Source organism: Trachurus japonicus, chromosome 4 (assembly GCF_045865225.1).
Source record: "Trachurus japonicus isolate A0001 chromosome 4, Traja_1.0".
In the NCBI taxonomy this organism is placed as follows: domain Eukaryota; kingdom Metazoa; phylum Chordata; class Actinopteri; order Carangiformes; family Carangidae; genus Trachurus; species Trachurus japonicus.
In genome coordinates this window covers 20,905,861-20,919,861 of record NC_140910.1, presented here as the reverse complement: position 1 = coordinate 20,919,861, position 14,001 = coordinate 20,905,861, and the positions used below count along the sequence as shown (strand labels likewise).

General features: G+C 42.0%; 1 protein-coding gene across 11 annotated transcripts in view; it reads left to right on the top strand.

Annotated features, from left to right (window-relative positions):
* Positions 1 to 14,001, top strand: part of ptprsa (protein tyrosine phosphatase receptor type Sa) — a 256,606-nt gene that overhangs the window by 15,770 nt on the left and 226,835 nt on the right. For 6 of the 11 annotated variants that reach the window (XM_085774645.1, XM_085774642.1, XM_085774637.1 and 3 more), the window contains exon 2: positions 5,679 to 5,813. The exons of the other annotated variants lie outside the window; for them this stretch is intronic. The gene's annotated coding sequence lies outside the window, so the exon portion shown is untranslated. The remainder of the gene's footprint in view (positions 1 to 5,678; positions 5,814 to 14,001) is intronic. 11 annotated transcript variants of the gene reach the window in all.

The window sequence follows — 14,001 nt, the reverse complement described above, 5'->3', positions numbered from 1 at the left end:
CGCTCACAGAGAAATCAGTCAGCAAAAGGAAGACTATTTTTGAAAAAGCTATCACCAAGACAGAACTTGATGTGGCAAGGGCCAAAACTGGGGTCAACGTTGCTCTGCTTGCGAGCAATGGCGGAGACTGATGCAGCTTCATCCTGAGTTAAAAATGGAGTGCCGGGCCGTTGAGAACTCTGCTCTGTAACATTATCTGTCTTGTGCGTTTCCATTTACAGTACCAGTAACGATACTATCCAACACTTTATTATAAAACTCATCACTCATCACTGACCTCATTTAAGTTTGCAAACTCCGGGGTTACTTTGAACTGTGGTGGTTGTACAGTAACCAGGCCTCTGAATCAGACTCATGAGTCCGTTGTTTTGTTCTCGTTTCTCTCGCTTTCCTCTTCTGTTGACCGTTACTTTGCCAGAGCACACAGGATGGGCGGGCGCGTTGGAGGTGAGGCAGGAGGGAACAGGCGGGGGGATTTGGAGGGAGATGGAATTGTTGATGTTGAAAGTGCTTTGTGAAATGCCAGAAAGGTAAGAGTTGCTTTAAGTGGACCGCATATATTTTCAAAGACGATGAAGAGCATATTAATACTTATGCACAAGTGAGGTATGTTAATTGATGGAAGTCCTTGGTTTTAATGGCCGTCTAGCAGTGGCTACTGGGAAGAAAGTGACAAGCCATGATATGTGCTTGTATGAGCCAGCCAGCTAACCCTCTCTGGCTTCCTCTCTCTCTTTGCCTAATGGCTGATAATGAAGAGGGCATCTTTGCAGAGATGACATGTGCACGTCCTCTACTGGACACACACTCGCATACACACACACACACACATATACACACACACATATACACACATATACACGCACAGCCTGGGCTGACTGCCCTTCAGAATACCAGGCCTGACATTAATCTTTAAATGACTGTTGCTTCTTCCACAAGACTTTCAATCCATTAGTGGCCACGTCTTGAGATGGAGAGAGATTGCCAGAGAGGAGAAGCCAGGGAGGATGCAGACAGGATCTGTGTGTGTGTGTGTGTATACACGTGCGTGTGTGTTGTGGATGGGGTGGGATGGTAAGAGAGAGCATGACGGAAAGGATGATGTCAATGATAATGGAGGATGAGGACAGAGAGGGAATGAGAGTCATGTGGAGGCAGCACTGAGGTATCTGAGAGAGAGAATGAGACGAGGAGAGGACACGGGTTATTTTATAGTCTTGTCCATGTCAGCTACTTACTCCTCTGTGAACACAGGTTACAAAACTTGTTACTCTCAAAGTCACTGGAGCTTAGGGTTGACAAAAAAAGCAGTGGCTTAACATTCCCATGGATGTTAACAGGTCATCCAAATATCCTCAAAATGCAGCAGACAGATCTTCTTCTCTTACCTGTTCTGCACCACACCTTTCCTTTGTGGCGTGGTCGCCCACTGAGCAAGGCTCTGCTGGCTGCATAGCTTGATGCGAGGAGCTGAGTAGCCGTTGGAAGTGTAAAAAAGTGTTTAAATGTTTTCGCATTTGGATGCAATCAGAAAATGCTCCAAAGGTTTGTCTGTCCGATTTACCAACAATCTACATGGCTGTTGGAGGTGCCTCCATAGACCATGCAGGCCGTGTCCTCCGAAGGATACAGCCCCTGAATTACAGTTACAACTACAGTCTGATTAGGTTTAAGAAAAATGGTGAAAAGGGAACTTCATTAAGTTTAAAGGACCTTCGTCACCATGGTTATATAAAACATTGTTTATACCTCCTTTTTTAAATTAACTTTGTTGCTTTTTTATCAGGGCTGTTATGTGAAAAGAAAAAACAACAACTAAAGAGGTTTGAGCTGGATTTGATGTTTTGCATTTCATTTAATTTCACTGAAAAGATATGAAAATGATGATGTTAGTTTTGATGTCACTAAACACACATTTTCCTTTGCATCTGGATAATATGATTTGGATGAATCACTGTAGCAACACAACACTTATGGTGCTAACAATGCTGAACAATGTTGTGACACATTTTGTCTTTATCAAGGATGTTTCAGTTCCTGTAATTTGGATATTGGCTCTTGGCCATTATGCAATTTCAATTAATTGTGCAGCCCTACTTTTTATGCTTGATTGCTTGACTTTTTCTGTTGCTTCTGTCATAGTTCCTGCGTTGGCTTGAGGCTGCCTAACAATTTAACTATGGGTCATAACTTGATACTTGGAAATCTGACAAGCAGGATTGTTTTTTTTTTTACATGGAGGACAGCCTTGGATGTTATACATGTGGCCACTTCTTACACTGTTGGTTTATGTGAAGATGGCCTAGTAGCTGTGAAATACGTCCTTCGAAACTATGACCAGTCTACTGTTGAGATGGTCCCTTGATCAATCAGTGTAAATGTTATGTCTCACACAGAGGAGTGGATGGACAGTGTGAGGGGTTGTGTGTTTCTGGGCCATGTGAATTTCTTGACATGCTGATTGATTGCCCAGGAGAAACTAGTCAATGGACCTTGAGTTAGGATTGTTTTGTCTACGTACAGTTCTCAAGGTCATAAATGAACTTTCCCAGGCCTTTTTTTGCTCTCTGTTCCTACCAATACAATTATAACTCCACCCCCTATTCCCTCTCTTTCAGCTCTATTCCTCCTTCTTCTCCACTGCTTCACACCTCTCCCTTTCTTTTTCCACTCCCATCCTTGCTGCTCATTACTGTTTTCACATGTTCACATGTACTGTACCTCTCCACACACTCAATTCAAGTATTCCTTCCCTGTCTTATCTCCCTCTTGCCTCCCCTACTATCCTCCTCTGCTTACTCCTTTATCCTCCTCTCTTCTCTCTTCAACCCTCTTTTCTTCCCCACATCCTCCTATCCCCTTGTCTCCCTCCCACTGCTCCTCCAGCGGTGAGCTATAGTGACTCTGACATCATTACCCTTGTTGTGACAGGTTTCATTTGTACCCTGTGGACCTATACATCAGCCTGACTGATAGTCCAGGGCCCGGGGCCAGCGGTGCCCCGCCCAGACTGGGACAGAGTAACAGACAGAACGATCCTAAAAACCACTCCAGCTTGGGCACCACTGGATATTTTTCCATTACTCGTTCTGATATGTCAAACTCAATGGCGGTTCAATACCCGCCCGAATACTTTGCCTTGCTTGAAATAACAATCTGTGACAATTTCTTTGAAATAAATATTTAACTGTAGCTGAACCGGAGAAAGGAGAAGGAGGAGAAAACTGAGAGGAAAAGGTGTCAAAAGTAGAACTCACCATCTGACTGACAGGTGATCTCTGAATAGTGCTTTACAAAGAAGTGTTTCCTCTAGAATGGAAATAAGGGAAGGCCAATAAATGTGCCTCTTAGTCTTCAAGTATTTATTTTCTTTATGCAAGAGGTGTTTCAAATGTGATTTAGTTGTTTTCATTGAATTTATTAACATCATATGTGTGGGTTTCAGGGTTGTTTCAACACTTTCTCTGAACCAACAAGGAATAAAGTATTTCATCCATTCATTCCAATCAGCTTTTCTTCAGTCAATTCACCACCCACCTGCTTACCTCCAAGGTTGTGCATTTCATTACTTATCTTATATGATTTCAAGCCGCTCTATTTAATAACCCCTTGATTAGAAATAACCAATAGGAATAAACTCCTTTTTGCAGCTTTTGCTAGGACTACAAGTCTATGGTTGTGATATTGTGTTTTGGACATATGTAATGAAGAAAATAAAAATAAAAATAGGTCCTAGCACATGTTTGAAAATCATGTGATTTACTATAAAATGAGCACTCAGTTTAGATTATTTGCACAGAAATCTGCCGTACATATATCTCATCAGCAACACTAGTTAGCACTGCCAAAGGATGTCAGGCCTTCCAGTCAACCCCATTCATCTTTGTGGCGTCGTAAATCCAGCCAGCGCATCAACAATACCTTCAGACTGCTCACAGCCCCATTGATCTGTGGTCATATTAATGTGCGGCTTATGAGCTCGCTGTGATCCTTTGTGGCCAGACAAAAATGAATCCACTTGAGTGTGGAGCTTTTAATGGCCAAAGTACCCAGTTTTTTTTTTTCCTTTTTCCACAATGGATGGGTATCTGCATTGTATTCAATCAGACATACGGACTAGAAAGCTTATTAAAGGGCCATTAGGGAAAAATCAGAAGAGCTCTTTATTTTACAGGTGCCTAGATGCTTGTTAAAATGTAAAATGGAAGTATTTAAAGAGTGCAATAGTGGGAGAGGTTTGAACGTAAGAAGGCAAAATCCTGTACCACAATATTTTTGTCATGATATAACAGGATTGGATGTTTTGGATTTCTTTTCGAATTTTGCTCCCTTATGAATTGCCTTGGGACGTGTAGTGTTTTTTTTGTCTGTAGAGAACATAATTATAACGGTGCTTGTTTCTCAATACTAAATCCTGTCTCTAAAAAACTAACGCTTGAATTTCAGGTAGCAATTATGTTTCAATTAAGCATTAAGCTGTGTTCCTGTGAGCTCAGGAACTGCAGCAGTAACATGGTGATGCGTTTAGGGGAGTTAAGATGAGTTTTGGCTGTGTGTGCTCATTGTGCTGTGGTGCTTGCACTTGGCTTATAGACAGGGCATGTATAAATAAAGGCTATCTGTCTCGCTCCGTAGTCAATACCGCTACATTCACCCCAGAGAGTTAACCAAGGAAGCTGAGCTTAGACATGTTTCATCCACTGTCCTCTGGAATATAGCCCGGTGGTGATAACGCATACATCCATGCACATGTCTCTACTCATGTCATGTGCAAACGTATGTTGGTAATATACGTGTAAAAAATCCAATCCATGTTTGTGTGAGAGTTCACATTTGAGCCTCTTGTATTCAATCAGACATACGGACTAGAAAGCTTATTAAAGGGCCATTAGGGAAAAATCAGAAGAGCTCTTTATTTTACAGGTGCCTAGATGCTTGTTAAAATGTAAAATGGAAGTATTTAAAGAGTGCAATAGTGGGAGAGGTTTGAACGTAAGAAGGCAAAATCCTGTACCACAATATTTTTGTCATGATATAACAGGATTGGATGTTTTGGATTTCTTTTCGAATTTTGCTCCCTTATGAATTGCCTTGGGACGTGTAGTGTTTTTTTTGTCTGTAGAGAACATAATTATAACGGTGCTTGTTTCTCAATACTAAATCCTGTCTCTAAAAAACTAACGCTTGAATTTCAGGTAGCAATTATGTTTCAATTAAGCATTAAGCTGTGTTCCTGTGAGCTCAGGAACTGCAGCAGTAACATGGTGATGCGTTTAGGGGAGTTAAGATGAGTTTTGGCTGTGTGTGCTCATTGTGCTGTGGTGCTTGCACTTGGCTTATAGACAGGGCATGTATAAATAAAGGCTATCTGTCTCGCTCCGTAGTCAATACCGCTACATTCACCCCAGAGAGTTAACCAAGGAAGCTGAGCTTAGACATGTTTCATCCACTGTCCTCTAGAATATAGCCCGGTGGTGATAACGCATACATCCATGCACATGTCTCTACTCATGTCATGTGCAAACGTATGTTGGTAATATACGTGTAAAAAATCCAATCCATGTTTGTGTGAGAGTTCACATTTGAGCCTCTTGCTTGTGTGTGTGCTGAGGAAGGAGGCTGACCACACAGAAGGCACATTAATCATCCCGTTTTTTTTCTCCCTCTGCCTCATGTAGTGTGAGTTGAGGCCTGATGGATGGCTCGTCTCTCTGCCTGGATTCCAACAGAAAGGCTGTAGCCTATCGACAGGCCAGAGACCCCTTGGGGGAATCCCTTGCATATCCCACAGCCCATACATCTCTTGGCACTCGGTATGGCTCCTCGTGTTCTCCCTCCACACATGGCAGATGCACTGTCTCTTTCTTAAAAGTTGGAGTTTGTGCATTTGCCACCCCTACTTCTCTTTGAATCTGTTATTTTAAAGTATGCCAAAGAAAGCCATAAATAATATAGAAGCTAATAAATACTCTTTGTCTTATATGGATTTCTCTGTACAGAGGTCACTGCTGTTTATAGGAAAAAAGCCTCAATTTCCCATAAATTGCATAGTCTAAAAGCCTTCTTTCTGCTGCCTTTTTTGCTTTTGATGTTTAGTCTGTGGTTTGCAGTGAAATTGTCATCAGCAACCATGTGATGATGACAAGACAGTGGGCCCATTTTAGCCATTTTCAATGATGAGTCATAACTGATTAGCTGTTTCAGAATTGTAACGTGACATTACATCCTCAGATTTATCCTCCCCCTCATCCGGCTTTTTTGCGTATTGTGTTGCGTAAGTTACTGTAAAATTATATTTAAGAGAGACAGAAAATAAACACAGAAACAAAAGCCCAAAATCATTTTATTTTTATGGGTTTGCAGTCTCGAACAGTGGAGCCATTCTTCCCACAATCCCCTCCTGAATAACTAACCCAGATATGCCATCATGTCAGATTTACTGTCTTTTGTAGTAACCTAAAAATCTGTCTCTTCAGGGAACAAAAGATGCCCTTCACTCTTTCACTTATTTTCGTTAATCAAGCATCAGCTAGTTGCCTAAACGTTACTGTCTGTCTCACTCAAAACCAAACAAATGGATCCATTGGTTGTGGCGCTGATAATTCCCTGTTACTGTATGCTCTGCTGAATAGGTTTTGCAATTGTGATATGAGTCACAATTGTAGTGGACATTTTTGGCCTTGATTTTTCACCTGAAAAAAAATATTACATTGATGAATATGTGATTTTCTTTCTGGGGTTTGTGCAAGTGTTTTCCTCTATACCTGGGAACTGTTATTTATAAGATGGATGTTGAATTTCTCTCTCTTCATTCTAGTCATCAAAAATTGCTTAAAGGGATAGTTCAACATTTTGGCAAATTGGCCCATTGCCATAATCGCTATAGTCTTAGCAGTAGGTTCGTTACCTTTAATTGTTGGAGCAAGCTATTTTTAGAACGGCGGAGCGAAGCAGCTGGCTGCTCAGAGCTACACTATGGAGGCTAAGGGAATTTCTTGGTTTCCCTCATCAAACTCATCAAATACACAATCCAACAACTCCAAAACGCTGTCGTGGACAAGTTGTGAGCTGCACATTCACCACGCTATGAGATAATAACGGAACGTTACGAGACGGAGCCGTTTAAGAGGTAAATTCATGCAAAACCGCTGATGCGCGTTGCGTTCAGGGACAGTTTTTCAGCAAGCAGACTCTATATTTACCCTGTGTTTACCTCGAAAACGGCTCCGTTTCGTAACGTTGTGTTATTATCTCATAGCGTGGTGAATGTGCAGGTCACAACTTGTCCACCAGAGCGTTTTGGAGTTGTTCGGTTGTGTATTTGATGAGTTTGATGAGGGAAACCAAGAAATTCCTTTAGCCTCCGTAGTGTAGCTCTGAGCAGCCAGCTGCTTCGCTCCGCCGTTCTAAAAACAGCTTACACCGACAAATAAAGGTAACGAACCTACTGCTATGACTATAGCGATTATGGCAATGGGCCAATTTGCCAAAATGTTGAACTATCCCTTTAAATATTACAGAAGCAATCTTCAGAGTTACATCAGTGCACGTCATATACAGTATGCACATGCATCAGTGTGACTGGCTGTTGTAAAGTTATGTCCTGCGATCACAGTGCTGCTAATCGATACAAAAATCTGACAATATTCTGCTAATAGCCTGTCATTATGTTGTCAATAGGAATTTCTTGGATTATATCAGGCTGCTCTGTGTCCCCAGTCTCCCTAACAAACTAGTGAAACACTGGGGAGAGAATTAAAGAGACAATGGAGGGCATATGGGTTGGGTTTCTGGACGGGCCGGTGCTCCTGTGTGACCTTCCCTTGGATTATTTGCAGCACCTGTTGGTCCTTGTTGTCTGATGATTAATAATGCAGAAACAGCATTAGCTCTGACGTGAGAGAGAGTCGGTGAGAGAGAGATGGGGACAAGTAGGTTAGACAGAGAAGACTGTGAGGGGGGGGAGAAGAACATTGTTTTTGTGCTGTGAATGCTTTGAAAGTCACAGTGAGAAAACATAAACAGACAGAGGAAGGAAAACCTGGGCTGTGGGGGTGGGGGGATGCAGATGCAGCTAGGAATTTGAGAAAAGGATGCAAGTGAAATGGGACAGACAAAACATACAGATGGACGTGCCTGCAGCCTACCTGTCCTGTTTTTATTCCCTCTGCGGCCGCCTCCTCCTTCCTCTCTCGTGTCTCAGTAACTCAGCGTTGTCATTCACCTAACCTTGGTGGCAGAGTGGAAGGTTTCTTGGCGCCTGCCAGTTGTTCTTGGCACGGCAACGCAAGGGAATAAACCTCGGAGCTTTCATGATGAGGCGCTTAGCAGATGTCTGATGAACAGCTCCACGAAAACTTCGATCTCCCAAGGACACAGTACCTTTGGGGATCTGTGACGAGACGTGCATGTTTTATGTGTGAGTTTCAAGAATCAGGCTGGAAAGAAAGAAACAAACACTGATCATTGTTTACAGGTATCTGCTGCGATAGCCCTGTGCAGAGACAGTGAATAGTAATACAGTGATTCTGATGGGCAATGGTGCTTGTAACACTCTAATATTCTTCCACAAAAGGACATTGAAAACGCACAACATCTAACATTTTGAGTTTTTGCAACCTTATGCAGCTCAGTGTGACTCAAAATGAGATCAGCTACAATATAAAGGTCACAACCTCATGGGCATGTTTAATATTTACAGTAGAGCTGTGTCTGGCCTTCAAAGTGTAGGTAAATGGATGATGACAGACGCTTTGTTAATGTAGACTGACACAATTGATGCTGACGGTCTGGGTCGACGTGTCCTGAGAGCAAAGGGACGAGCGTCTAGATTTCCAAGTACAGATGAAGAATTTTACCCCTGGGATGTTTCAGCCTTGAACATAATCGAGCCTGTCCACTGCCAAGGTGGATGGACTGCTACACAGAGATTTGAAACAAGGTTAGAATGCAGATAACATACCAAGCGCTAATGCACGTATGAAAGGAACAGAGGATTCTTCCAATAATAACAGTTTCTGAAAATAGGTTAAAAGCCTAACACATATTCCCTTGAACAGTATTAAGTGATCCCTGATGAAGCCCAGCCTTAAAGTATTACAAATCAGTGTGATATTCTAAAAATCAATTTAGCCTATTTCAGTTGTTTGCAATAAACCATATTGAAGAAGTACACTGTTAAGTTGAGCCTACAATATTGATCTCTGCAGTTTCCACCTCAGAAAGCGATCAGCTTCCTAGGGGGAAAATATACCAAGGTTACCAATATAAACAGATGCTGTTAGTATCATTAATGTTTGTTTTTCATTTTAGTGTCTTTAAGATTTATCCCGGAAAAAATGTCTTACAATCCATACTATAACTACAAGATTGAATGACACCGGGATTCAGTCGTCTCAGCTCTGGATAATCCCTGAAACAGTCATCCAAGTGTAAATCTTTCAAGTGGCTCACTGTGCATTTTGGAGTATTTGGCAAGCTTCTCGCCCGGGTTAAATACCTTGTTCCCCCATTGACCTCTTTGCCGGTTTTCCCTGGCATCAGTGAGGCCAGCGTATTAATTTGATTGAAACGTGGTGGCTTGTACGAGGGGGTTAGAAACGGGGGGTTAACAGCTATCGTGATCAAGCCTCATTCTCACCCAGTGTGCCGCTCCGTGAAATTCACACCAGCCCATCCTATCAGGTGCGAGGTGGCAAGTATGCAAAATGCTTAAACAGCCTCTTGTGCAGGCATTTCCACCGTGACTCAGAATGCAAATTGGTCAGGCTCTCAAGCCCAAATGAGAGGGGAGGGGGACATCAATGCACTCTCAGGCATTGACACACGCTCGCCAGTGTACAAAAGCAGACACTCGCTCGCACACACACACCTTGCTCACTCTCAAGGTCAGACCATATTGGCAAATGTTAAGATAAAAGCAGAGCATCACTTGCAGCCATGGAGTAGCCTGAGATAACATCACATCCAGTGCTACATGAAACACAAATTTAACTATGTATTTATTTATATTCATGTTGCCTTTTTTTTTTTCTTTTTTGAGACCGTCTTCTCTTCATGATATTGAGACAAATTGTGGCGTGGCCATGAAAGCCACTCCGCTGATTAACTCTTCGAGGATGGCTTTTTATCTGTTGGCATTTGATGTACGACATCTTTGTGAGGGCTACGGTCGAATGCAATCACGGGCCCTTTCATTGCAGGGTCCCCCTCAGATTGCCTGCTAGTTCTCGAGGGAGGCCATCCTTCAGAAAATATTGACTGTTGGACAGTGAGCGCCTGTGTGTGTATTAGGAGGGCTTCTTTAGAGAGAAATTGCAAAAAACCTTTGTGTGTGTTGTGCCTGTCTGTCTCCATGTACTAATGGAGAAATAGAGTATAGAACCACCCAGAGTGCAAAGGTCACCTGCCTTGTAAAAGAGAGAAAGGAAATTCCATTTTCCTCAATACAATTGCTCCCAAATGCACTGCTCTCCCCTGTCTTTTATGCACCACTAGATGCAAATGCTGAAGTGGCCACAGGAGACCTTCAAGCTACTATAAGCAAGCTGCAGATTTTGCACCTAAATGAGGCCTTTGGTCTTTTGGGGGACTTAAACAACCACTACTAATGGAACAGGCTTCTAAGATTTTACCATAATGTCTCATTCACCACAATGGTTATGCAAAACCCTGAGAAGCTTCAAGACTTTGACACATCTTGGAAGAATTGAAACACCACACTGCTACAACCGTGCTGGTGTGTTACACTCACCCCATCACAGCAAAATGCTTTTAGTTTGCAGAGTTCACCAATTCCACAGCGCTGCACTCTGCCCTCACCCACATGGACAGCACCAGTTCTTATAAGCCGCATTTCTACTACGTGGTACAAGCTTGACTTGACTCGACTATGTGCCCTTTTTGCGTTTCCATGCACAAAGATCTAAAAGCTGTTTTAATTAAGTAATTAGTAATTAATTAGTTAATATGTCATTCCATTAAGTTTTAACATTTTTTCATGAGAGATAGTAACCATAGATACCCAATATGTGGTCAGTTTATCCAAATAATGCTTTTTGGGAAATTTGCTCCAAAGTTTTTGGCGATGTCAAGAGCCGCCCATGGGACCAGCAGGTCATCTCAGGTGGTGCCTCAGTGGATCTATGTACAGATATCACCACATTTCAGTAAATAAAGGTTTTAAAATTAACAGATTAGTCTTTATGAAATGACATTTTATTTTAGTAAGCAGCGTCGCTATGATGACCAGCTACTCTATAGGCGGTATGTCCTGTAATGGAAAAAACCTCCAGAATAGTACCTGGCTGGTACTGGAGTTGAGCTGGTGCTACTTGGTAGAAACGCTGCAATAGTGGTTTGTTGATTTAAACACAGCACTTACCTTCATGTCAGCATATCCCTCTTCATTGGACTTACTGCATCAATGGATCAGTTTATTTGTCAGGAACAATTCATGTAGGCATTGTTACATCTATTTAAAATGCAATTAGTCCAACATAAGACTTCTAGCTATGGCTTATTTACAATCCTAATCCCTCGTAAGGTTTCAAGAAATTCCTCTAAATCCTCACCTGGTGCGTCAGTCATTTATTTTTTACCATAAATGCCATCTAGAATGCATCCCATCTTATCTTGGCTCCAGCAGGAGTTTCTACCCTGAGGCTGTGACCCTCCTGAACTCCACACCACAACACTAAGCGTTATTGCACTCATTACTCTACTCTTTCAGTACTGATATTTACACTGCTCTGTCTTGCACAGCCTGATGTGTCATGTTCCGATTACTTTTACCCATAGCTACTGTGCATACAGTCAACCAAAGGTCTTTTGTCTATGCTCTACATAGGGTAACATTTTAAATATATTGATCTGTATATGTTGCTCTCTGCTGTCAGTAACACTGTGTGTACTGTAAAATACAGCATTAGGTTTGCTTGCACATACCTACACCTGCATTTATCTATAAATAATATGATGCTTTTACACTTAGACGCTTAGATGCTAACTCAATTTCATCAGCTGTCTACCTGCACTCCGCACAATGGCAGTAAAGTTGAATCTAATATAATCCAGTCTATCCTAATATAATCAAAATCTGCATGTTTTCCCCACTGATGGTAACATATACTTGCGCACTGGAGCGTCTGAGCTTTCTCAGCTGCCAACTGTGTTCACATCCTTCCACCTACCAGACAGACTTGTCCTTTCCCTAAAACACGCATTCTTCATGACTAACTACATCTGCTTTTTCTTAGGAATATTTTTTGAACCACATTTTGAGCAAGGTCCACTCTTTGTTCTCATCTGCTAGTTTTGATGAGAAAAGATGTGTTAAAATGATCAAGTGTCTCCTTTCAGTTTGAGTTTGTGAAGAGGTGTGGCAGGGCTGCTTGAGTGAGGGCAACGTCACATCTCTTGCCCCACATCTTCACTCTCTTTGCATAAACCATGATTATCAGTGCCCCATTGCTGTGGGCATGTGTGTGTTGTGAACACACGCAGGCGATCCTGGCCCGAACCAGCGCGTCGAGTCGGCCAACCCTAACCCTAACCAATGGAGAATGTTTAAAAGATGGTTTCAGTCTGGCCTTCAATGTAAGTCCAGTGATTTTAAATTATGTCATTCTGCACTGTAAAAAAAAAAAAAAGAGGCAGTGAGTGGAATCTGGACTTGGTCTCCCTTTGGACCTATGACCTTGTGGTTCCCTTTTGTAGGTCAGCTTACTCTTGACTTGCATTGTCCCATGCTGATACTAAACTGACTATCAAGTGACAGTAATGTGAGGAGTGTCAGGGGTTAATCTATTGTTGGGGATTAAGGCCAGAGGAGGGTCAGGTTGGGGTTTCGGGAATGCTGGAAAAAAAAATTGATCTGGCTAACAACACTGCACCATGGTGGTGAGGGAATGCAACCTGTACATCAGAACTTGCTTGCCAGTGCCAGCGCTGGGCTCAAATGCAGTAATTTGGATCTTGGATATCAGCAACTAGATTTAGAGACAAGAAAATAACAGCATTTGTCATCTGTTCAAATGTCCAATAGGATATTTTAGCCTGAGAAAGACCTCCAGAGGAAATATTGATTATAGCAATTGTGTGAAGCAAAAGTCTTCTGAACCATACATGCAATCTTTTCCCATCTTTAACTAAAAACTGCTTCTTTTAATCATGATGACGACCCTGACTAAAACAGACTAGGGAAACAACACCAACAAACATTGACATTGTGTTGATAGCTTGCAGATAGAAAAAGCCTCATGTCATTTTGAAATGCATTGAAAAAATATACAAAAATATGTTTTTCACATAGTATGAAGGACTTAAGTCTTAGTCTTAAGTCCAAAGGTCTGAAATCAAGTCTTGTATTTGGCAATGGGATGCCTTAATTACTATACCTAACCATTTAATTATTTGAATTTTGATTATTTCTACAAAACCAGCAAAGCTCCAAAAGGTGTATTCACAGCAAGGAAATGCCTAACATACAAATATGAAATGTTTATCAGTGGGTAGTCAGGAGGAGGCTACACAGCTGTTTGTGCTCCTCCATCAACAGCTTGTCCTCCTCTCCCAGTGTCCTTGAGCGAAACAGTGAATCCCATGCTTACTTATTGTAAATTTATCAGGACAGGAACATCAGCAAATTACCCAACAATGAAATTCAGAGCAGCAGTAAGGATACACATGGTGCTCATGGCTGGGGCACGACCGTGGCTAAGAGGCAAAATGCGCGTTTGAATTGGAGTGGAAAGGCAGTTGCCGTTTGTGAGATGGAGGCTCAGACAGCTGGTGTAAGTTTATTTTACAAAGACACAGGCACTAGCTAACACCCATTAATTCCCGCCTGTGCTATGAGCTTTCTGCTTGAATGAGAGTAATTATCGCTTCAGTGTTGACGTGGAGACACCAACGCTCTTGATGTCTTTGTTTAAACCTAACCGGGAGGCCTGCCTCAATTGCCCACACACATGTAATTCAAGTTGCACAGCAAAACACGGT